At 43.2% G+C, this 25,264-nt stretch overlaps 1 pseudogene; it reads left to right on the top strand.

Moving 5' to 3' along the window:
* The first annotated feature begins 326 nt into the window (after positions 1 to 326).
* On the top strand, positions 327 to 1,661 carry LOC120028898 (annotated as a pseudogene).
* Positions 1,662 to 25,264: the final 23,603 nt, after the last annotated feature.

Below are 25,264 nucleotides of genomic sequence, written 5' to 3'. Positions count from 1 at the left end.
GAGACCAGTATACTGTACACTGAGACCAGTATACTATACACTGAGACCAGTATACTGTACACTCAGACCAGTATACTGTACACTGAGACCAGTATACTGTACACTGAGACCAGTATACTATACACTGAGACCAGTATACTATACACTGAGACCAATATACTGTACACTGAGACCAGTATACTGTACACTGAGACCAGTATACTGTACACTGATACCAGTATACTATACACTGATAACAGTATACTATACACTGAGACCAGTATACTGTGCACTGAGACCAGTATACTGTACACTGAGACCAGTATACTATACACTGAGACCAGTATACTGTACACTCAGACCAGTATACTGTACACTGAGACCAGTATACTGTGCACTGAGACCAGTATACTATACACTGAGACCAGTATACTATACACTGAGACCAGTATACTGTACACTGATACCAGTATACTATACACTGAGACCAGTATACTATACACTGAGACCAATATACTGTACACTGATACCAGTATACTATACACTGAGACCAGTATACTATACACTGAGACCAGTATACTGTACACTGATACCAGTATACTATACACTGAGACCAGTATACTGTGCACTGAGACCAGTATACTATACATTGAGACCAGTATACTGTGCACTGATACCAGTATACTATACACTGAGACCAGTATACTATACACTGAGACCAGTATACTGTACACTGAGACCAGTATACTGTGCACTGAGACCAGTATACTATACACTGAGACCAGTATACTATACACTGAGACCAATATACTGTACACTGATACCAGTATACTATACAATGAGACCAGTATACTATACACTGAGACCAGTATACTGTACACTGATACCAGTATACTATACACTGAGACCAGTATACTGTGCACTGAGACCAGTATACTATACATTGAGACCAGTATACTGTGCACTGAGACCAGTATACTATACACTGAGACCAGTATACTATACACTGAGACCAGTATACTGTACACTGAGACCAGTATACTGTGCACTGAGACCAGTATACTATACATTGAGACCAGTATACTGTGCACTGATACCAGTATACTATACACTGAGACCAGTATACTATACACTGAGACCAGTATACTGTACACTGAGACCAGTATACTATACACTGAGACCAGTATACTATACACTGAGACCAGTATACTGTGCACTGATACCAGTATACTATACACTGAGACCAATATACTGTACACTGAGACCAGTATACTATACACTGAGACCAGTATACTGTACACTCAGACCAGTATACTGTACACTGAGACCAGTATACTATACACTGAGACCAGTATACTATACACTGAGACCAGTATACTATACACTGAGACCAATATACTGTACACTGAGACCAGTATACTATACACTGAGACCAGTATACTGTACACTGAGACCAGTATACTATACACTGAGACCAGTATTCTATACACTGAGACCAGTATACTGTACACTGAGACCAGTATACTATACACTGAGACCAGTATACTATACACTGAGACCAGTATACTATACACTGAGACCAATATACTGTGCACTGATACCAGTATACTATACACTGAGACCAGTATACTGTGCACTGATACCAGTATACTATACACTGAGACCAGTATACTGTGCACTGAGACCAGTATACTGTACACTGAGACCAGTATACTATACACTGAGACCAGTATACTGTACACTGAGACCAGTATACTATACACTGAGACCAGTATACTATACACTGAGACCAGTATACTATACACTGAGACCAGTATACTGTACACTGAGACCAGTATACTATACACTGAGACCAGTATACTGTACACTGAGACCAGTATACTGTACACTGATGGTACCCCCCCGTTTCCCTGAGAACAGCCTCAATTTGTCAGGGCGTGGACTCTACAAGGTTTCGAAAACATTCCACAGGGATGCTGGCCCATGTTGAGTCCAATATTGTGTCAAGTTGGCTGGATGTCCTTTGGGTGGTGGACCATTCTTGATACACAGGGGAAACGGTTGAGCATGAAAAGCCAAGCAGCTTTGCAATTCTTGACACAAACCGGTGCGCCTGACACATACTACCATACCCCTTTCAAAGGAACATAAATATTTGGTCTTGCCTATTCACTCTCTGAATGGCAGACATACACAATCCATGTCTAAAGGCTTAAAAATCATCTACACTGATTGAAGTGGATTTACATCAAGTGACATCAATAAGGGATCATAGTTTTCACCTGGATTCACCTGGTCAGTCATGGAAATAGCAGCTGTTCTTGTCCACTCAGTACAGTATGTATGCTACTGTCTGTTTTCTTCTTTCTCGCTGAGTGGGTGTATTTTGAGGTCCATTTGTACGTGTGAGTGTGTGTATGTGTGGCAGTGTGGTGTGTGTGTATGTGTGTGAGTGTGGTGTGTGTGTATGTGTGTGAGTGTGGTGTGTGTGTATGTGTGTGAGTGTGTGTGAACTTGGCAGTATTGGTTTTTATCTCTGTGTATCCCGTCTATTCTCTCTTGCCCTCTGCTTAATTCCATGTCACTCAGCTCTATTCATTTCAGACAGATCATTCTGAAAGCCTTAATTACGTATGTCTGTGTGTGTGTGTGTGTGTGTGTGTGTGTGTGTGTGTGTGTGTGTGTGTGTGTGTGTGTGTGTGTGTGTGTGTGTGTGTGTGTGTGTGTGTGTGTGTGTGTGTGTGTGTGTTTAATGACATCTCCTGCCAAACAACATGCTAATGAGACGACCTTTCACCTCTGGCTTTTAACTCTTGGTATCGACCGGCTACGCAAACACACATGTGCACGAGCACGCACGCACGCACGCGCGCGCACGCACACACACACACACACACACACACACACACACACACACACACACACACACACACACACACACACACACACACACACACACACACACACACACACACACTGACTGGAATCTGTTAACAGTTCAAATAGACCTATGGTGTTAGTGATATTCTCATCTTTCTTTGCCTTGTACCTTTCTCTGTTTTCCTTCTCTCTTTCTCTAGGACTCTGACTCTCTCTCTCTTTCTCTAGGACTCTGACTCTCTCTCTCTTTCTCTAGGACTCTGACTCTCTCTCTCTCTTTCTCTAGGACTCTGACTCTGATGCAACCCATCAGGATGCTCTCGATGGTGCAGCTGTAAAACCTTTTGAGGATCTGAGGACCCATGCCAAATCTTTTCAGTCTCCTGAGGTGGAATAGGTTTTGTCGTGCCCTCTTCACGACTGTCTTGGTGTGCTTGGACCATGTTAGTTTGTTGGTGATGTGGACACCAAGGAACTTGAAGCTCTCAATCAGCTCCACTACAGCCCCTTCGATGAGAATGGGGGTGTGCTCGGTCCTCTTTTTCCTGTAGTCCACAATCATATCCTTTGTCTTGATCGCGTTGAGGGAGAGGTTATTGTCTTTGCACCACACGATCAGGTCTCTGACCTCCTCCCTAAAGGAAGTCTCATTGTTGTTGGTGATCAGGCTTACCACTGTTGTGTCATCGGCAAACTTAATGACGGCGTTGGAGTCGTGCCTGGCCATGCAGTCATGAGTGAACAGGGAGTACAGGAGGGGACTGAGCACACACCCCTGAGGGGCCACCTGTGATTTGGATCAGCGTGGCAGATGTGTTGATACCTACCCTTACCACCTGGTGGCGGTCCGTCAGGAAGTCCAGGATCCAGTTGCAGAGGGAGGTGTTTAGTCCAAGGGACCTTAGCTTAGTGATGAGGTTTGAGGGCACTACGGTGTTGAACGCTGAGCTGTAGTCAGTGAATAGCGTTCTCACATCGGTGTTCCTTTTGTCCAGGTCTAAAAGGGCAGTGTGGAGTGCAATAGAGATTGCATAATATGTGGATCTGTTGGGGCCATATTCAAATTGGAGTGGGTCTTGGGTTTCTGGGATAATGGTGTTGATGTGAGCCATGACCAGCCTTTCAAAGCATTTCGTGGCTACAGACGTGAGTGCTACTGGTCGGTAGTCATTTAGGCAGGTTACCTTAGTGTTGGTAATCCTGGTCCTGGTAATCCGTCTGGCCCTGCGGCCTTGTGAATGTTGACCTGTTTAAATGTCTTACTCACATCAGCTGCGGAGAGCGTAATCACACAGTCGTCCAGAACAGCTGATGCTCTTGTAACAGTTGTTAAAGTACTGTGTGAATTTCACCAGGTTCATATATTAATATGTCATGTTGATTTGTTATTATGCATGCCTGCATCCTGGGGGTAGAGGAGTGTGTAATTACGTTATGCCCTGCGTGCTCGTGCTCAAATCATTTTGATGCACTATGAGAGGTAGGCACGCTTTTTCGTCTTCAGAAAAGTTTGATTCTTTTAAGCACAAAGTCATACACACAGTGTTTTGTTCATGAATAATGTTGTATATTTAGAGGTTACCCATAAGTGGATGTTATTGTTAAGATGCACTTGTAATTGTACTTTTTAGGATGATATCAACATTCTGAATTCAACATGTGGTTAATAGCTAGCTAAGGTATTAGCATGTGTATGTGCGAACGATGGCTAGCTTCTCAAATGGTCCCAGTCCCTTGTATTGTGTATCTGTTGTAGAAAGAGGATTCGCAGAACATATGTGCTCTACAAATGTTTTATATTCTTTTGGATGCAGATGCAGGATGCAGCGAGTGAATTCTGCTGGATTAAAACTATCTGATCTCCAAAGTCCACGTCTATAGTCTCAATCAACCACACACAACGCAGAGTTACAGCGTTGCAGTACAGCACCGGTTACACTCTCATGTATGTTTCAGTGTTTCTTACCTCGAAGCGAGCATAGAAGTTATTTAGCTCGTCTGGTAGGCTCGTGTCTCTGGGCAGCTCTTGGCTGTGCTTCCCTTGTAGTCTGTAATAGTTTGCAAGCCCTGCCACATCTGACGTGCGTCGGAGCCGGTGTAGGATGATTCAATCTTAGTCCTGTATTGACGCTATGCTTGTTTTATGGTTCGTCGGAGGGCATAGCAGGATTTCTTATAAGCTTCTGGGTTAGAGTCCTGCTCCTTGAAAGCGGCAGCTCTACCCTTTAGCTCAGTGCGAATGTTGCCTGTAATCCACGGCTTCTCGTTGTCGTTGGGGTATGTACGTACAGTCACTGTGGGGACGACGTCCTCAATGCACTTATTGATGAAGCCAGTGACTGATGTGGTGTACTCCTCAATGCCATCGGAACGGAAGAATCCCCGGAACATATTCCAGTCTGTGCTAGCAAAACAGACCTGTAATTAGCATCTGTTTCATCTGACCACTTTTTTATTGAACTTGTCACTGGTGCTTCCTGCTTTAATTTTGCTTTAAGCAGGAATCAGGAGGATATAATTATGGTCAGATTTGCCAAATGGAGGGCGAGGGAGAGCTTTGTTTGCGTCTCTGTGTGTGGATTAAAGGTGATCTGGAGTATTTTCCCCTCTGGTTGCACATTTAACGTGCTGACAGAAATTTGGTAAAACTGATTTAAGTTTCCCTGCATTAAAGTCCCCGGCCACTAGGAGCGCCACCTCTTGATGCGCATGTTCCTGTTTGCTTATGGCAGTATACAGCTCATTGAGTGCAGTTTTAGTGCCAGCATCGGTCTGTGGTGGTATGTAGACAGCTACGAAAAATACATATGAAAACTAGGTAGACAGTGTGGTCTACAGCTTATCATGAGATTTCGGTTACTAGTCCAATGCTCTAACCACTACGCTACCTGCCGCCCCAGATACTCTACCTCAGGTGAGCAAAACCTCGATACTTCCTTAGATATGAACCAGCTGTTGTTTACAAATATACATAGGCCGCCGCCTCGTGTCTTACCTGAGGCTGCTGTTCTATCCTGCCGATAGTGTATAACACACCACCCCTTGTCTTACCTGAGGCTGCTGTTCTATCCTGACGATACAGTGTATAACACACCACCCCTTGTCTTACCAGAGGCTGCTGTTCTATCCTGCCGATAGTGTATAACACACCACCCCTTGTCTTACCTGAGGCTGCTGTTCTATCCTGCCGATAGTGTATAACCCACCACCCCTTGTCTTACCTGAGGCTGCTGTTCTATCCTGCCGATACAGTGTATAACCCGCCAGCTGTATGTTATTAATGTCGTCGTTCAGCCACAACTCTGTGAAACATAAGATTATACAGTTTTTAATGTCCAATTGGTAGGATATACGTGCTTTCAGTTCATTCTATTCATTTTCCATGGATTGAACGTTGGCTAACAGTATGTATGGCAAAGGCAGAAAAGCCACTCGTCGCCTGATCCTCACAAGGCACCCCGATCTCTTTCTGCAAAATCTAAGTTTCTTTCTCCTGCAAATGGCGGTGCGTTCGGGTGTTGGGAGTATTAAATTCTAACTAGCCAAGTCAGTTCCGAACAAATTCTTATTTACAATGATGTCCGACCGGGAAATGGTGGGTTAACTGCCTTGTTCAGGGGCATAACAACAGACGTTTAACTTATCAGCTCAGAGATTCGATCCAGCAACCTTTCGGTTACAGGCCCAATGCCCTAAACACTAGGCTATCTGCCACCCTGTCCGACTAATTAAATAAAAATTAGTCGGTATAATAAAAATGAGTAATCGTTGTTCTGATGTCTATAAGGTCTTTTCTGTTATGCTGGTGAATGAGGACCCAAAAGCGACGTAATAGTAACAGAGTCTTTATTCCAGTAATAAACAAATAATGATTCTCCTGGATATTATCAATGGTCAATCCAAAACAGGAACTGAAATCCTCTCGTCAATAGAGAGGAACGACTGGAGACGCGACCACAGACTGCAGGTCGCTTCAGGAAGGCACTGGCCGTAGCTGACATAGACACCTGCTCACACGCAGCATCTGAAGAAGGCAAAGAACACGACAGGGCGGAACAAGGACACAGGAACAGCAAACATCAAACAAGAATCCGACAAGGACAGAAGCGGAAAACAGAGGGAGAAATAGGGACTCTAATCAGAGGGCAAAATAGGGGACAGGTGTGAAAGAGTAAATGAGGTCGTTAGGAGAATGAGAAACAGCTGGGAGCAGGAACGGAACGATAGAGAGAGAGAAAGAGGGAAAGAACCTAATAAGACCAGCAGAGGGAAGCACAGGGACAAGACATGATGAAAGACAAAACATGACAGTACCCCCCCACTCACCGAGCGCCTCCTGGCGCACTCGAGGAGGAACCCTGGCGGCAACGAAGGAAATCATCAATCAACGAACGGTCCAGCACGTCCCGAGATGGAACCCAACTCCTCTCCTCAGGACCGTAACCCTCCCAATCCACTAAGTACTGGTGACCACGTCCCCGAGAACGCATGTCCATGATCTTTCGTACCTTGTAAATAGGAGCGCCCTCGACAAGGACGGGGGGGGGGGGGGGAAGACGAACGGGGGCGCGAAGAAAAGGCTTGACACAAGAGACATGGAAGACAGGGTGGACGCGACGAAGATGTCGCGGAAGAAGCAGTCGCACAGCGACAGGATTGACGACCTGAGAAACACGGAACGGACCAATGAACCGCGGAGTCAACTTGCGAGAAGCTGTCGTAAGGGGAAGGTTACGAGTGGAAAGCCACACTCTCTGACCGCGACAATACCTAGGACTCCTAATCCTACGTCTATTGGCGGCTCTCACAGTCTGCGCCCTGTAACGGCAAAGTGCAGACCTGACCCTCCTCCAGGTGCGCTCACAACGTTGGACAAAAGCCTGAGCGGAGGGAACGCTGGACTCGGCGAGCTGGGACGAGAACAGAGGAGGCTGGTACCCAAGACTACTCTGAAACGGAGATAGCCCGGTAGCAGACGAAGGAAGCGAGTTGTGAGCGTACTCAGCCCAGGGGAGCTGTTCTGCCCAAGACGCAGGGTTTCGAAACGAAAGGCTGCGTAATATGCGACCAATCGACTGATTGGCCCTTTCTGCTTGACCGTTAGACTGGGGATGAAACCCGGAAGAGAGACTGACAGAAGCACCAATCAAACGACAGAACTCCCTCCAAAACTGTGACGTGAATTGCGGACCTCTGTCTGAAACGGCGTCTAACGGGAGGCCATGAATTCTGAACACATTCTCAATGATGATTTGTGCCGTCTCCTTAGCGGAAGGAAGCTTAGCGAGGGGAATGAAATGTGCCGCCTTAGAGAACCTATCGATAACCGTAAGAATCACAGTCTTCCCCGCAGACGAAGGCAGACCGGTAATAAAGTCTAAGGCGATGTGAGACCATGGTCGAGAAGGAATGGGAAGCGGTCTGAGACGACCGGCAGGAGGAGAGTTACCTGACTTAGTCTGCGCGCAGTCCGAACAAGCTGCCACGAAACGGCGCGTGTCCCGCTCCTGAGTAGGCCACCAAAACCGCTGGCGAATAGAAGCAAGCGTACCCCGAACGCCGGGATGGCCAGCTAACTTGGCAGAGTGAGCCCACTGAAGAACAGCCAGACGAGTAGAGACAGGAACGAACAGAAGGTTACTAGGACAAGCGCGCGGCGACGCAGTGTGAGTGAGTGCTTGCTTTACCTGTCTCTCAATTCCCCAGACAGTCAACCCGACAACACGCCCTTCAGGGAGAATCCCCTCGGGGTCGGTAGAAGCCACAGAAGAACTAAAGAGACGGGATAAGGCATCAGGCTTGGTGTTCTTATTTCCCGGACGATAGGAAATCACGAACTCGAAACGAGCGAAAAACAACGCCCAACGAGCCTGACGTGCATTAAGTCGTTTGGCAGAACGGATGTACTCAAGGTTCTTATGGTCAGTCCAAACGACAAAAGGAACGGTCGCCCCCTCCAACCACTGTCGCCATTCGCCTATGGCTAAGCGGATGGCGAGCAGTTCGCGGTTACCCACATCATAGTTGCGTTCCGATGGCGACAGGCGATGAGAAAAGTAAGCGCAAGGATGGACCTTATCGTCAGACTGGAAGCGCTGAGACAGAATGGCTCCCACGCCCACCTCTGAAGCGTCAACCTCGACAATGAATTGTTTAGTGACGTCAGGAGTAACAAGGATAGGGGCGGATGTAAAACGCTTCTTGAGGAGATCAAAAGCTCCCTGGGCGGAACCGGACCACTTAAAGCAAGTCTTGACAGAAGTCAGAGCTGTGAGAGGGGCAGCCACTTGACCGAAATTACGAATGAAACGCCGATAGAAATTAGCGAAACCGAGAAAGCGCTGCAACTCGACACGTGACTTAGGAACGGGCCAATCGCTGACAGCCTGGACCTTAGCGGGATCCATCTGAATGCCTTCAGCGGAAATAACAGAACCGAGAAATGTGACAGAGGAGACATGAAAGGCGCACTTCTCAGCCTTCACGTAGAGACAATTCTCTAAAAGGCGCTGGAGTACACGTCGAACGTGCTGAACATGAATCTCGAGTGACGGTGAAAAAATCAGGATATCGTCAAGGTAAACGAAAACAAAAATGTTCAGCATGTCTCTCAGTACATCATTAACTAATGCCTGAAAGACAGCTGGAGCATTAGCGAGACCGAACGGCAGAACCCGGTATTCAAAATGCCCTAACGGAGTATTAAACGCCGTTTTCCACTCGTCCCCCTCTCTGATGCGTACGAGATGGTAAGCGTTACGAAGGTCCAACTTAGTAAAGAACCTGGCTCCCTGCAAAATCTCGAAGGCCGACGACATAAGGGGAAGCGGATAACGATTCTTAACCGTTATGTCATTCAGCCCTCGATAATCCACGCAGGGGCGCAGAGTACCGTCCTTCTTCTTAACAAAGAAAAATCCCGCTCCGGCGGGAGAGGAAGAAGGCACCACGGTACCGGCGTTGAGAGAAACAGACAGATAATCCTCGAGAGCCTTACGTTCGGGAGCCGACAGAGAGTATAGTCTACCCCGAGGGGGAGTGGTCCCCGGAAGGAGATCAATACAACAATCATACGACCGGTGAGGAGGAAGGGAGCTGGCTCTGGACCGACTGAAGACCGTGCGCAGATCATGATATTCCTCCGGCACTCCTGTCAAATCACCAGGTTCCTCCTGAGTAGAGGGGACAGAAGACACAGGAGGGATAGCAGACATTAAACACTTCACATGACAAGAAACGTTCCAGGATAGGATAGAATTACTAGACCAATCAATAGAAGGATTATGACATACTAGCCAGGGATGACCCAAAACAACAGGTGTAAAAGGTGAACGAAAAATCAAAAAGGAAATGGTCTCACTGTGGTTACCAGATACTGTGAGGGTTAAAGGTAGTGTCTCACATCTGATACTGGGGAGAAGACTACCATCTAAGGCGAACATGGGCGTGGGCTTCCCTAACTGTCTGAGAGGAATGTCATGTTTCCGAGCCCATGCTTCGTCCATAAAACAACCCTCAGCCCCAGAGTCTATCAAGGCACTGCAGGAAGCAGCTGAACCGGTCCAGCGTAGATGGACCGACAAAGTAGTACAGGATCTTGATGGAGAGACAGGAGTAGTAGCGCTCACCAGTAGCCCTCCGCTTACTGATGAGCTCTGGCTTTTACTGGACATGACATGACAAAATGTCCCGCAGAACCGCAATAGAGGCAAAGGCGGTTGGTGATTCTCCGTTCCCTCTCCTTAGTCGAGATGCGAATACCTCCCAGCTGCATGGGCTCAGTCTCTGAGCCGGTGGGAGGAGATGGTTGAGATGCGGAGAGGGGAAACACCGTTAACGCGAGCTCTCTTCCACGAGCTCGGTGACGAAGATCTACCCGTCGTTCTATGCGGATGGCGAGTGCAATCAAAGAGTCCACGCTGGAAGGAACCTCCCGGGAGAGAATCTCATCCTTAACCTCAGCGTGAAGTCCCTCCAGAAAACGAGCGAGCAACGCCGGCTCGTTCCAGTCACTGGAGGCAGCAAGAGTGCGAAACTCTATAGAGTAATCCGTTATGGATCGATCACCTTGACATAGGGAAGCCAGGGCCCTGGAAGCCTCCTTCCCAAAAACTGAACGATCAAAAACCCGTATCATCTCCTCTTTAAAGTTCTGATAATCGTTAGAACACTCAGCCCTTGCCTCCCAGATAGCTGTGCCCCACTCCCGAGCCCGACCAGTAAGGAGTGATATGACGTAAGCGATCCGAGCTCTCTCTCTTGAGTACGTGTTGGGCTGGAGAGAGAACACAATATCACACTGGGTGAGAAAGGAGCGACACTCAGTGGGCTGCCCAGAGTAACATGGTGGGTTATTAACCCTAGGTTCCGGAGACTCGGAAGACCAGGAAGTAGCTGGTGGCACGAGATGAAGACTCTGAAACTGTCCAGAGAGATCGGAAACCTGAGCGGCCAGGGTCTCAACGGCATGACGAGCAGCAAACAATTCCTGCTCGTGTCTGCCGAGCATTGCTCCCTGGAACTCGACGGCAGTGTTGAGAGAATCCATAGTCGCTGGGTCCATCTTGGTCGGATTCTTCTGTTATGCTGGTGAATGAGGACCCAAAAGCGACGTAATAGTAACAGAGTCTTTATTCCAGTAATAAACAAATAATGATTCTCCTGGATATTATCAATGGTCAATCCAAAACAGGAACTGAAATCCTCTCGTCAATAGAGAGGAACGACTGGAGACGCGACCACAGACTGCAGGTCGCTTCAGGAAGGCACTGGCCGTAGCTGACATAGACACCTGCTCACACGCAGCATCTGAAGAAGGCAAAGAACACGACAGGGCGGAACAAGGACACAGGAACAGCAAACATCAAACAAGAATCCGACAAGGACAGAAGCGGAAAACAGAGGGAGAAATAGGGACTCTAATCAGAGGGCAAAATAGGGGACAGGTGTGAAAGAGTAAATGAGGTCGTTAGGAGAATGAGAAACAGCTGGGAGCAGGAACGGAACGATAGAGAGAGAGAAAGAGGGAAAGAACCTAATAAGACCAGCAGAGGGAAGCACAGGGACAAGACATGATGAAAGACAAAACATGACATTTTCGGTCATAAGAGACCGTAGCAGCAACATTATGTACAAAATAAGTTACAAACATTGAGAAAAAACGAACAAAACAGCATGGTTGGTTAAAGAACCAACCTTACTTTGCTAGCTGACAACTTTACGTTTTTTTCTTTTTACTTTTTAATTACCGTTTATATTTTTAGTTTTTCCATCACAACTTTTTTCCCTCATTCAACTTTTTCACTCCGGACGCTTTATCTGGACATGGTTCGTCAGTACTTTCAACAGCCGAAGCTAAGTAGTAACATTAACATGATGTCTTTTAATTGCAGTCGCTGTACTCATAATATACAGGAGAACGATCGCCTTACGGCGAGGATAGCTGTGCTACAAGCCCAGCTTCAGACGCAATCGTTAGGCAAGGGTAATTTCAGTGTAGGAAAGGAAGAAACAGCGTCTGTGCCACCAGTAAGTACAGATACTAACGTTAGTATAAATCCCCCCGCACAGTCCCCGCAGCCGGACAACTTTCTCATGGCTTCTGGAGGGAAATGGTGTAGGAATTCTCAACTGGTGTCGCTCATTCAGCCGACAGAAACTTTCAACCGGTTTTCCCCATTAAGTAGCGAGTCGGAGTCTGAGGCCGAGTTTTCTCTTGTCTCTACTCCTCCCGTTACGGGGTCTGAGACGCCGAAGGCTCCCACCATTAGCTCTGACAAATTGAAAACCCTAGTCATTGGCGACTCCATTACTCGCAGTATTAGACTTAAAACGAATCACCCAGCGATCATACACTGTTTACCAGGGGGCAGGGCTACCGACGTTAAGGCTAATCTGAAGATGGTGCTGGCTAAAGCTAAAACTGGCGAGTGTAGAGAGTATAGAGATATTGTTATCCACGTTGGCACCAACGATGTTAGGATGAAACAGTCAGAGGTCACCAAGCGCAACATAGCTTCAGCGTGTAAATCAGCTAGAAAGATGTGTCGGCATCGAGTAATTGTCTCTGGCCCCCTCCCAGTTAGGGGGAGTGACGAACTCTACAGCAGAGTCTCACAACTCAATCGCTGGTTGAAAACTGTTTTCTGCCCCTCCCAAAAGATAGAATTTGTAGATAATTGGCCCTCTTTCTGGGACTCACCCACAAACAGGACCAAGCCTGACCTGCTGAGGAGTGACGGACTCCATCCTAGCTGGAGGGGTGCTCTCATCTTATCTACCAACATAGACAGGGCTTTAACTCCACAATGAAATAGGGTGCAGGCCAGGCAGCAGGCTGTTAGCCAACCTGCCAGTTTAGTGGAGTCTGCCACTAGCATAGTCAGTGTAGTCAGCTCAGCCATCCCCATTGAGACTGTGTCTGTGCCTCGACCTAGGTTGGGCAAAACTAAACATGGCGGTGTTCGCCTTAGCAATCTCATTAGGATAAAGACCTCCTCCATTCCTGCCATTATTGAAAGAGATCGTGATACCTCACATCTCAAAATAGGGTTACTTAATGTTAGATCCCTCACTTCAAAGGCAGTTATAGTCAATGAACTAATCACTGATCACAATCTTGATGTGATTGGCCTGACTGAAACATGGCTTAAGCCTGATGAATTTACTGTGTTAAATGAGGCCTCACCTCCTGGTTACACTAGTGACCATATCCCCCGTGCATCCCGCAAAGGCGGAGGTGTTGCTAACATTTACGATAGCAAATTTCAATTTACAAAAAAGAAAATGACGTTTTCGTCTTTTGAGCTTCTAGTCATGAAATCTATGCAGCCTACTCAATCACTTTTTATAGCTACTGTTTACAGGCCTCCTGGGCCATATACAGCGTTCCTCTCTGAGTTCCCTGAATTCCTATCGGACCTTGTAGTCATAGCAGATAATATTCAAATTTTGGGTGATTTTAATATTCATATGGAAAAGTCCACAGACCCACTCCAAAAGGCTTTCGGAGCCATCATCGACTCAGTGGGTTTTGTCCAACATGTCTCTGGACCTACTCACTGCCACAGTCATACTCTGGACCTAGTTTTGTCCCATGGAATAAATGTTGTAGATCTTAATGTTTTTCCTCATAATCCTGGACTATCGGACCACCATTTTATTACGTTTGAAATCGCAACAAATAATCTGCTCAGACTCCAACCAAGGAGCATCAAAAGTCGTGCTATAAATTCTCAGACAACACAAAAATTCCTTGATGCCCTTCCAGACTCCTTCTGCCTACCCAAGGACGTCAGAGGACAAAAATCAGTTAACCACCTAACTGAGGAACTCAATTTAACCTTGCGCAATACCCTAGATGCAGTTGCACCCCTAAAAACGAAAAACATTTGTCATAAGAAACTAGCTCCCTGGTATACAGAAAATACCCGAGCTCTGAAGCAAGCTTCCAGAAAATTGGAACGGAAATGGCGCCACACCAAACTGGAAGTCTTCCGACTAGCTTGGAAAGACAGTACCGTGCAGTATCGAAGAGCCCTCACTGCTGCTCGATCATCCTACTTTTCCAACTTAATTGAGGAAAATAAGAACAATCCAAAATGTCTTTTTGATACTGTTGCAAAGCTAACTAAAAAGCAGCATTCCCCAAGAGAGGATGGCTTTCACTTCAGCAGTAATAAATTCATGAACTTCTTTGAGGAAAAGATCATGATCATTAGAAAGCAAATTACGGACTCCTCTTTAAATCTGCGTATTCCTCCAGGGCTTAGCTGTCCTGGATCTGCACAGCTCTGCCAGGGCCTGGGATCGGGAGAGACACTTAAGTGTTTTAGTACTATATCTCTTGACACAATGATGAAAATAATCATGGCCTCTAAACCTTCAAGCTGCATACTGGATCCTATTCCAACTAAACTACTGAAAGAGCTGCTTCATGTGCTTGGCCCTCCTATGTTGAACATAATAAACGGCTCTCTATCCACCGGATGTGTACCAAACTCACTAAAAGTGGCAGTAATAAAGCCTCTCTTGAAAAAGCCAAACCTTGACCCGGAAAATATAAAAAACTATCGGCCTATATCGAATCTTCCATTCCTCTCAAAAATTTTTGAAAAAGCTGTTGCGCAGCAACTCACTGCCTTCCTGAAGACAAACAATGTATACGAAATGCTTCAGTCTGGTTTTAGACCCCATCATAGCACTGAGACTGCACTTGTGAAGGTGGTAAATGACCTTTTAATGGCGTCAGACCGAGGCTCTGCATCTGTCCTCGTGCTACTAGACCTTAGTGCTGCCTTTGACACCATCGATCACCACATTCTTTTGGAGAGACTGGAAACCCAAATTGGTCTACACGGACAAGTTCTGGCCTGGTTTAGATCTTATCTGTCGGAAAGATATCAGTTTGTCTCTGTGAATGGTTTGTCCTCTGACAAATCAACTGTACATTTCGGTGTTCCTCAAGGTTCCGTTTTAGGACCACTATTGTTTTCACTATATATTTTACCTCTTGGGGATGTTATTCGAAAACATAATGTTAACTTTCACTGCTATGCGGATGACACACAGCTGTACATTTCAATGAAACATGGTGAAGCCCCAAAATTGCCCTCGCTAGAAGCCTGTGTTTCAGACATAAGGAAGTGGATGGCTGAAAACGTTCTACTTTTAAACTCGGACAAAACAGAGATGCTTGTTCTAGGTCCCAAGAAACAAAGAGATCTTCTGTTAAATCTGACAATTAATCTTGATGGTTGTAAAGTCGTCTCAAATAAAACTGTGAAGGACCTCGGCGTTACTCTTGACCCTGATCTCTCTTTTGACGAACATATCAAGACTGTTTCAAGGACAGCTTTTTTCCATCTACGTAACATTGCAAAAATCAGAGATTTTCTGTCCAAAAATTATGCAGAAAAATTAATCCATGCATTTGTTACTTCTAGGCTAGACTACTGCAATGCTCTACTTTCCGGCTACCCGGATAAAGCACTAAATAAACTTCAGTTAGTGCTAAATACGGCTGCTAGAATCCTGACTAGAACCAAGAAATTTGATCATATTACTCCAGTGCTAGCTTCCCTACACTGGCTTCCTGTTAAGGCAAGGGCTGATTTCAAGGTTTTACTGTTAACCTATAAAGCGTTACATGGGCTTGCTCCTACCTATCTTTCCGAGTTGGTCCTGCCGTACATACCTACACGTACGCTACGGTCACAAGACGCAGGCCTCCTAATTGTCCCTAGAATTTCTAAGCAAACAGCTGGAGGCAGGGCTTTCTCCTATAGATCTCCATTTTTATGGAATGGTCTGCCTACCCATGTGAGAGACGCAGACTCGGTCTCAACCTTTAAGTCTTTACTGAAGACTTATCTCTTCAGTAGGTCATATGATTGAGTGTAGTCTGGCCCAGGAGTGTGAAGGTGAACGGAAAGGCTCTGGAGCAACGAATCGCCCTTGCTGTCTCTGCCTGCCCGGTTCCCCTCCACTGGGATTCTCTACCTCTAACCCTATTACAGGGGCTGAGTCACTGGCTTACTGGTGCTCTTTCATGCCGTCCCTAGGAGGGGTGCGTCACTTGAGTGGGTTGAGTTACTGACGTGATCTTCCTGTCTGGGTTGGCGCCCCCCCTTGGTTTGTGCTGTGGTGGAGATCATTGTGGGCTATACTCGGCCTTGTCTCAGGATTGTAAGTTGGTGGCTGAAGATATCCCTCTAGTGGTGCGGGGGCTGTGCTTTGGCAAAGTGGGTGGGGTTATATCCTTCCTGTTTGGCCCTGTCCGGGGGTATCATCGGATGGGGCCACAGTGTCTCCTGACCCCTCCTGTCTCAGCCTCCAGTATTTATGCTGCAGTAGTTTGTGTCGGGGGGCTAGGGCCAGTTGGTTATATCTGGAGTACTTCTCCTGTCTTATCCAGTGTCCTGTGTGAATTTAAGTATGCTCTCTCTAATTCTCTCCTTCTCTCTTTCTTTCTCTCTCTCGGAGGACCAGAGCCCTAGGACCATACGTCAGGACTACTGGGCATGATGACTCCTTGCTGTCCCCAGTCCACCTGGCCTTGCTGCTGTTCCAGTTTCAACTGTTCTGCCTGCAGTTATGGAACCCCTACCTGTCCCAGACCTGCTGTTTTCAACTCTTAATGATCGGCTATGAAAAGCCAACTGACATTTATTCCTGATTATTATTTGACCATGCTTGTCATTTATGGACATTTTGAACATCTTGGCCATGTTCTGTAATAATCTCCACCCGGCACAGCCAGAAGAGGACTGGCCACCCCTCATAGCCTGGTTCCTCTCTAGGTTTCTTCCTAGGTTTTGGCCTTTCTAGGGAGTTTTTCCTAGCCACCGTGCTTCTACACCTGCATTGCTTGCTGTTTGGGGTTTTAGGCTGGGTTTCTGTACAGCACTTCGAGAAATTAGCTGATGTACGAAGGGCTATATAAAATAAACTTGATTGATTGATTGAACCAATAAAACAGCATGGTTGGTTAAAGAACCAATAAAACAACATGGTTGGTTAAAGAATCAATAAAACAACATGGTTGGTTAAAGAACCAATAAAACAGCATGGTTGGTTAAAGAACCAATAAAACAGCATGGTTGGTTAAAGAATCAATAAAACAGCATGGTTGGTTAAAGAACCAATAAAACAGCATGGTTGGTTAAAGAACCAATAAAACAGCATGGTTGGTTAAAGAACCAATAAAACAGCATGGTTGGTTAAAGAACCAATAAAACAGCATGGTTGGTTAAAGAACCAATAAAACAGCATGGTTGGTTAAAGAATCAATAAAACAGCATGGTTGGTTAAAGAACCAATAAAACAGCATGGTTGGTTAAAGAACCAACAAAACAGCATGGTTGGTTAAAGAACCAATAAAACAGCATGGTTGGTTAAAGAACCAACAAAACAGCATGGTTGGTTAAAGAATCAATAAAACAGCATGGTTGGTTAAAGAACCAATAAAACAACATGGTTGGTTAAAGAACCAATAAAACAGCATGGTTGGTTAAAGAACCAATAAAACAGCATGGTTGGTTAAAGAACCAATAAAACAGCATGGTTGGTTAAAGAACCAACAAAACAGCATGGTTGGTTAAAGAACCAACAAAACAGCATGGTTGGTTAAAGAACCAACAAAACAGCATGGTTGGTTAAGAACCAGTGTATCTTTCATTTGCCATACAACAAGTATTTTTAACAAGTAAGTTTATGATGAGTTCTTTGGTCAGATTAGGTGAGTGTCCAAAATATCTCCGGAGATTCTGGTGAATCGTTGCTACGTATTCACAATGTATAACCAGGATTTGTAGCTCAAAATATGCACATTTTCGAACAAAACATAAATGTATTGTATAACATGATGTTATAAGACTGTCATCTGATGAAGTTGTCCAAAGGTTAGTGATTCATTTTATATCTTTTGCTGGTTTTTGCGAAAGCTACCTTTGCGGTGAATAAATGCCTTTGTGTGTTTGGCTATTGCGGTAAGCTAATATAATTCTATATTGTGTTTTCGCTGTAAAACACTTAAAAAATCGGAAATATTGGCTGGATTCACAAGATGTTTATCTTTCATTTGCTGTACACCATGTATTTTTCATAAATGTTTTATGATGAGTATTTATGTATTTCACGTTGCTCTCTGTAATTATTCTGGCTGCTTTGGTGCTATTTTTGATGGTGGCTGCAATGTAACACTATGATTTATACCTCAAATATGGACATTTTCGAACAAAACATAAATGTTTTGTATAACATGTTATAAGACTGTCATCTGATGAAGTTGTTTCTTGGTTAGTGACTAATTATATCTCTATTTTGTCGGTTTTGTGAAAGCTACCTATGCGGTGGAAACATGGTGAAAATATGCGGTTGTGTGTTTGGCTATTGTGGTTAGCTAATAGAAATACATATTGTGTTTTCGCTGTAAAACATTTTAAAAATTGGAAATGATGGCTGGATTCACAAGATGTTTATCTTTCATTTGCTGTATTGGACTTGTGATTTCATGAAAATTATATTATATGATATCCCTGTCGCGTTAGGCTGGGCTATGCTAGTCAGCTTTTTTGGATGAGGAGGATCCCGGATCCGGGAGAGAGAAGCGGTAGAGGTTTTTAAGGTCCCTGGTACCAGTTGAAAATGAATGGAATTATACCGTATATGGGGACTGGTTAATGCCAAAAATATGGGGTTAAATACATGTACAAAAAATATATATATTTCCTTATCTTGCTTATACCTCTCAGATATAGGAGACACACTTCAGAACACACTTCCTTTGGATATTTTGGGGAACTATCTGTTGTTCCATGTAGTGAATCTGTTATTCTAACAATTCCCCAAAATTCCTCCCGGCTTAGACAGGGTTTAGACTATGATGGATTAAGGTAAAGGTTAATATCATGGGAGAGGTTCAAATAGAAAAAATTTAAACAATAACGGAACAAAACATAAGTAGAATGACAGACACACATTTAATTTTTTTAATTTTTTTAAATTCACCTTTATTTAACTTCTTTGGACTGCAAGCCCGAAGCCGGACACAATATGACAACAGCCACTTCAAGTGCAGGGCGCGAAATTCAAAAGATATTTTTTAGAAATATTTAACTTTCACACATTAACAAGTCCAATACAGCAAATGAAAGATAAACATCTTGTGAATCCAGCCAACATGTCCGGTTTTTAAAATGTTTTACAGCGAAAACACCACATATATTTATGTTAGCTCACCACCAAATACAAAAAAGGACAGACATTTTTCACAGCACAGGTAGCATGCACAAAACCAACCTAACTAACCAAGAACCAACCAAACTAACCAAGAAACAACTTCATCAGATGACAGTCTTATAACATGTTATACAATAAATCTTTTTTTTGTTCGAAAAATGTGCATATTTGAGGTATAAATCAGTTTTACATTGCAGCTACCATCACAGCTACCGTCACAAATAGCACCGAAGCAGCCAGAGTAATTACAGACACCAACGTGAAATACCTAAATACTCATCATAAAACATTTCTGAAAAATACATGGTGTACAGCAAATGAAAGACAAGAATCTTGTGATTCCAGCCAATATTTCCGATTTCTTAAGTGTTTTACAGCGAAAACACAATATAGCATTATATTAGCTTACCACAACAGCCAGAAACACAAGCCATTTACCAGCAGCAAAAGTTAGCGATCGTAACAAACCAGCAAAAGATATATAATTTTTGACTAACCTTGATAAGCTTCATCAGATGACAGTCCTATAACATCAGGTTATACATACACTTATGTTTTGTTCGAAAATGTGCATATTTAGAGCTGAAATCAGTGGTTATACATTGTGCTAACGTAGCATCTTTTTCCCAGAATGTGCGGATATTTTTATGACACTCAACTATTCTGACCAAATAACTATTCATAAACGTTACTAAAAAATACATGTTGTATAGGAAATGATAGATACACTAGTTCTTAATGCAATCGCCGTGTTAGAATTCTAAAAATAACTTCATTACGACATCCAGCTTAGTTATAGCGAGAGAGTGCCCAAAATCTGGGCGCAAACTACTAGTACACATGTTCGACAGATATATGAAATAGCATCATAAAATGGGTCCTACTTTTGATGATCTTCCATCAGAATGTTGTACAAGGGGTCCTTTGTCGGGAACAATCGTTGTTTGGTTTTAGAATGTCCTCTTCTCCAGTCAATTAGCACGGAAAGCTAGCAAAGTGGCACGAAGCTCTCCTTCGTGAACAAACGCAGACAAAGCAACACGCCTAACGTCCCGAAAAAATTTCAATAATCTAATAAAACTATATTGAAAAAACATACTTTACGATGATATTGTCACATTTATCAAATAAAATCAAAGCCGGAGATATTAGTCGTCTATAACGACAGCTTTACAGAAGGCAATACCAGGTCCCTTCTCGCGCGTTCCAGAAAACAGGAAATTGGGGTCACGTCATGCCAAGAGCTTTTATTCGACCTCAGATCATGTTATACACTCCATTTCTTCTCTCACTGCCTGTTGACATCTAGTGGAAGGCGTATGAAGTGCATGTATACTAATAAATATCAAGCACATTTATAGGCAGGCCCTAGAACAGAGCATCGATTTCAGATTTTCCACTTCCTGTGAGGAAGTTTGCTGCAAAATGAGTTCTGTTTTACTCACAGATATAATTCAAACGGTTTTTGTCACGTTCCTGACCTGTTTTCTGTTATTTTTGTATGTGTTTAGTTGGTCAGGGCGTGAGTTGGGGTGGGCATTCTATGTTTTGTGTTTCTATGTTTAGGTCACTTGTAATTAGCCTTATATGGTTCTCAATCAGGGACAGGTGTTTGACGTTTCCTCTGATTGAGAACCATATAAAGGTTGGCTGTTCACACTGTTTGTTTGTGGGTGATTGTCTTCCGTGTCTGTGTATTTTGCACCACACGGGACTGTTTCGGTTTGTTCGTTCGTTAGTTGTAGTCTGTACCTGTTCGTGCGTTCTTCATGTTATGTAAGTTCTCCTGGTTTAGGTCTGTCTACGTCGTTTTGTTGTTTTTGTAATTTTCCAAGTGTTTTTCGTGTTCGTCTTCGTCTTTAAATAAATTCATTATGTATTCACAACCCGCTGCATTTTGGTCCTCCGATCCTTCTCTCCTCTCCTCGTCCGAGGAGGAGGAAGAACTAGACTGTCGTTACAGTTTTAGAAACTAGAGAGTGTTTTCTATCCAATAGTAATAATAATATGCATATTGTACGAGCAAGAATTGAGTACGAGGCCGTTTGAAATGGGCACCTTTTATCCAGGCTACTTAATACTGCCCCTGCAGCCCAAAGAGGTGTTAACCAGGTAGGCTAGTTGAGAACAAGTTCTCATTTACAACTGCGACCTGGCCAAGATAAAGCATAGCAGTGTGAACAGACAACAACACAGAGTTACACATGGAGTAAACAATAAACAAGTCAATAACATAGTAGAATGGACCTGCAAGATATGGAGTTTAGAGTAGTTAGCCAATGTTTAAAGCACCAACCACCCCTCCCCAACACCTTAACAAGGAGCTCTCTTACAAGACAGTAACAGAATTACTCCGTCACTTCCCTACATTTAACTATCTTGCCCAAATGTCGTAAAAATGTGCGTGCGACCGGCTGTAAAAAAATACACGTATTAATTAAGGTTGTTTAGTAAAGTTATTACATCATTTAAGGTTTTTGTGTTGTGCCCACCATCGGTTGAGACACAGCGTGCTCGTAAATGCAGCGTGCTCGTCACCTTTCAGCTGATAAATGTACTAAAATGGGAATACAATTCAGATTTTAACTTTCAAATGGTACCACATCAGAATGTTGACTTGAATGGGATATCTGTTGTTTTAAATGATACCGTCTATCGTCCATAGGAAACATAGAAATAGATATCATAGGATGGCCGTATCCCTTTAGACCAGTGCAATTTAGCTGGTAAACCACTGACATTTACGTGTAATTAACTTGTAGATAATATAAAAGAAATGACCATTTAAGTTGACATTTAACAGATGGTGTGAAATAGGATCTAAGCTACAACATATGTGAAAATGAAAGAATAACATGTTTTTAAGTAAATGACAGTGAAAGTTTACAACAACAAAAAAAAAATTTATGACAGAAATAATAAAATATTTTCACAATACAGTTTGCAAGCTTTTAAATGAGATCAAACTCAACCATGTATCTTTTCCAGTAAATTAAGAATGTCTCATGGTATGGTGGGGAATGCAAAATGGGTCAACTTTCAGCACCTAAATCTCTTGACTGTTTTGGCATTCAGGTTCAAAAAGTCACTTTCTGACCACTTCTTCCATGGGAAAACATGTATGGAAAGTTTTATTTTAATCAAAAGGGATGCTGTCTAAAAGTGATTGAATTCAAATGGATGTACTTCCTGTTGAGACCGCACATAAGCACACTTGACTGTGGTCGATTAATTTGTCTTTCTCTCTAATGTTGGTTTCCAGTAACAAGCTTTAACTTCTCTGGGATATGTGGGACGCTAACATCCCACTTGGCCAAAAGCCAGTAAATATGCAGAGCGCCAAATTCAAATAAATTACTATAAAAATCAAACCTTCATGACATCACACATGAAAGACACCAAATTAAAGCTACACTTGTGAATCCAGCCAACATGTCTGATTTCAAAAAGGATTTACGGCGAAAGCACACCAAACGATTATGTTAGGTCCGTACATAGCCACAGAAAAACACAGCAATTTTTCCAGCCAAAGAGAGGAGTAATAAAAAGCAGAAATAGAAATAAAATTAATCACTATCCTTTGATGATCTTCATCAAATGACACTCATAGGACTTCATGTTACACAATACATGTATGTTTTGTTCGGTAAAGTTCATATTTATATGCAAAAATCTGAGTTTAGGCGGGACGCTACTGTCTCACTTGGCCAAAAGCCAGAGAAAATGCAGAGCGCCATATTCAAATAAATTACTATAAAAATCAAACTTTCATGAAATCACACATGAAAGACACCAAATTAAAGCTACACTTGTTGTGAATCCAGCCAACACGTCTGATTTCAAAAAGGATTTACGGCGAAAGCACACCAAATGATTATGTTAGGTCAGTACATAGCCACAGAAAAACACAGCCATTTCCCCAGCCAAAGATAGGAGTCACAAAAAGCAGAAATAGAGACAAAATTAATCACTAACCTTTGATGATCTTCATCAGATGACACTCATAGGACATCATGTTACACAATACATGTATGTTTTGTTCGATAATGTGCATATTTATATCCAAAAATCTCAGTTTACATTGGCGCCATGTTCAGAAATGCCTCCAAAATATCCGGAGAAATTGCAGAGCCACATAAAATAACAGAAATACTCAAGATACATCTTTTACATAGAATTAAAGATACACTTGTTCTTAATGCAACCTCTGTGTCAGATTTCAAAAAAACTTTACGGAAAAAGCAAACCATGCAATAATCTGAGACGGCGCTCAGATAGAAACAACATTTCTCCGCCAAATTGAAGTCAACAGAAATACGAAATTACATCATAAATATTCCCTTACCTTTGATGATCTTCATCAGAATGCACTCCCAGGAATCCTAGTTCCACAATAAATTGTTGTTTTGTTCGATAATGTCCATTATTAATATCCAAGTAGTTACTTTTCTTAGCACGTATAGTACACATATCCAAATGCTCGCACAGATCCAGGCGAACGGCGGACGAAAACTTCAAAAAGTTATATTACAGGTCGAATAAACTTGTCAAACTAAGTAGAGAATCAATCTTTGGGATGTTGTTATCATAAATATTCAATAACGTTCCAACCGGAGAATTCCTTTGTGTCTATAGAAGTAATGGAACGCAAGTCGATATCATGTGGAATGCGCGTGACCAGGAACTGGCTCTCTGCCAGACCACTGACTCAAACAGCTCCCATCCAGCCCCACATCACAGTAGAAGCTTCATTCAACGTTCTACAGACTGTTGACATCTAGTGGAAGGCGTAGGAAGTGCAAACAGATCCATATCCCACTGGGATTTCAATAGGCGATGAGTTGAAAATCGACCAGCCTCAGAATTCTCACTTCCTGTTTGGATTTTTCTCATGTTTTTGCCTGCCATATGAGTTCTGTTATACTCACAGACATCATTCAAACAGTTTTAGAAACTTCAGAGTGTTTTATATCCAATAGTAATAATACTATGCATATATTAGCATCTGGCACAGAGTAGGAGGCAGTTCACTCTGGGCACGCTATTCATCCAAAGTGAAAATGCTGTCCCCTAACCTGGAGAAGTTAATGTATTTGCATGTTTTTAAATGCTCACTATGCAGGGTTAATAAAAAAAATGATATTTAAACCCACTTGAGTGACTGGATCTGAATTTCTCTAACTGACTGTAAATATGATTATCCCTGTATTTCTTCATCTAAGACCATTGAACTGTCTATACATTGTTTAGTTTTTTTGTGAATACTGTCATCGTTATTAGTTGTATATGGGTATTTGAGACAATTGTGTCTATGATAATCTATGACGCTTGTCACGTTATTCATGTAACAGTTACATTGTAGCGTATACTGGACAATACCGAAGCTGTTTGGAATAATCTATTACATTAACAGTCGAGGGATGGGGTAAGTTATATTCTTCAAGAATCAATTGATCCCAGATTTCCATTTTAAATGCCAAGATGTATTATGTCATAAAAATCCCTCACAGAAGCAATAAAGTCATTTATCACTAAGTCATCAGAAATGTTACATAATTGTGTCAGAAGTAACATATTTATTAGATTTTTACATCAAAGAAAATGCCAATATCTATAATTAATACATTCAACTCATTAAAGTTATTTGTTATCCAATCAAACCATT

Source organism: Salvelinus namaycush, chromosome 34 (assembly GCF_016432855.1).
Source record: "Salvelinus namaycush isolate Seneca chromosome 34, SaNama_1.0, whole genome shotgun sequence".
NCBI classification, from domain to species: domain Eukaryota; kingdom Metazoa; phylum Chordata; class Actinopteri; order Salmoniformes; family Salmonidae; genus Salvelinus; species Salvelinus namaycush.
The sequence above is the reverse complement of the archived record's forward strand: the minus strand, read 5'-3'. Positions and strand labels throughout refer to the sequence as shown.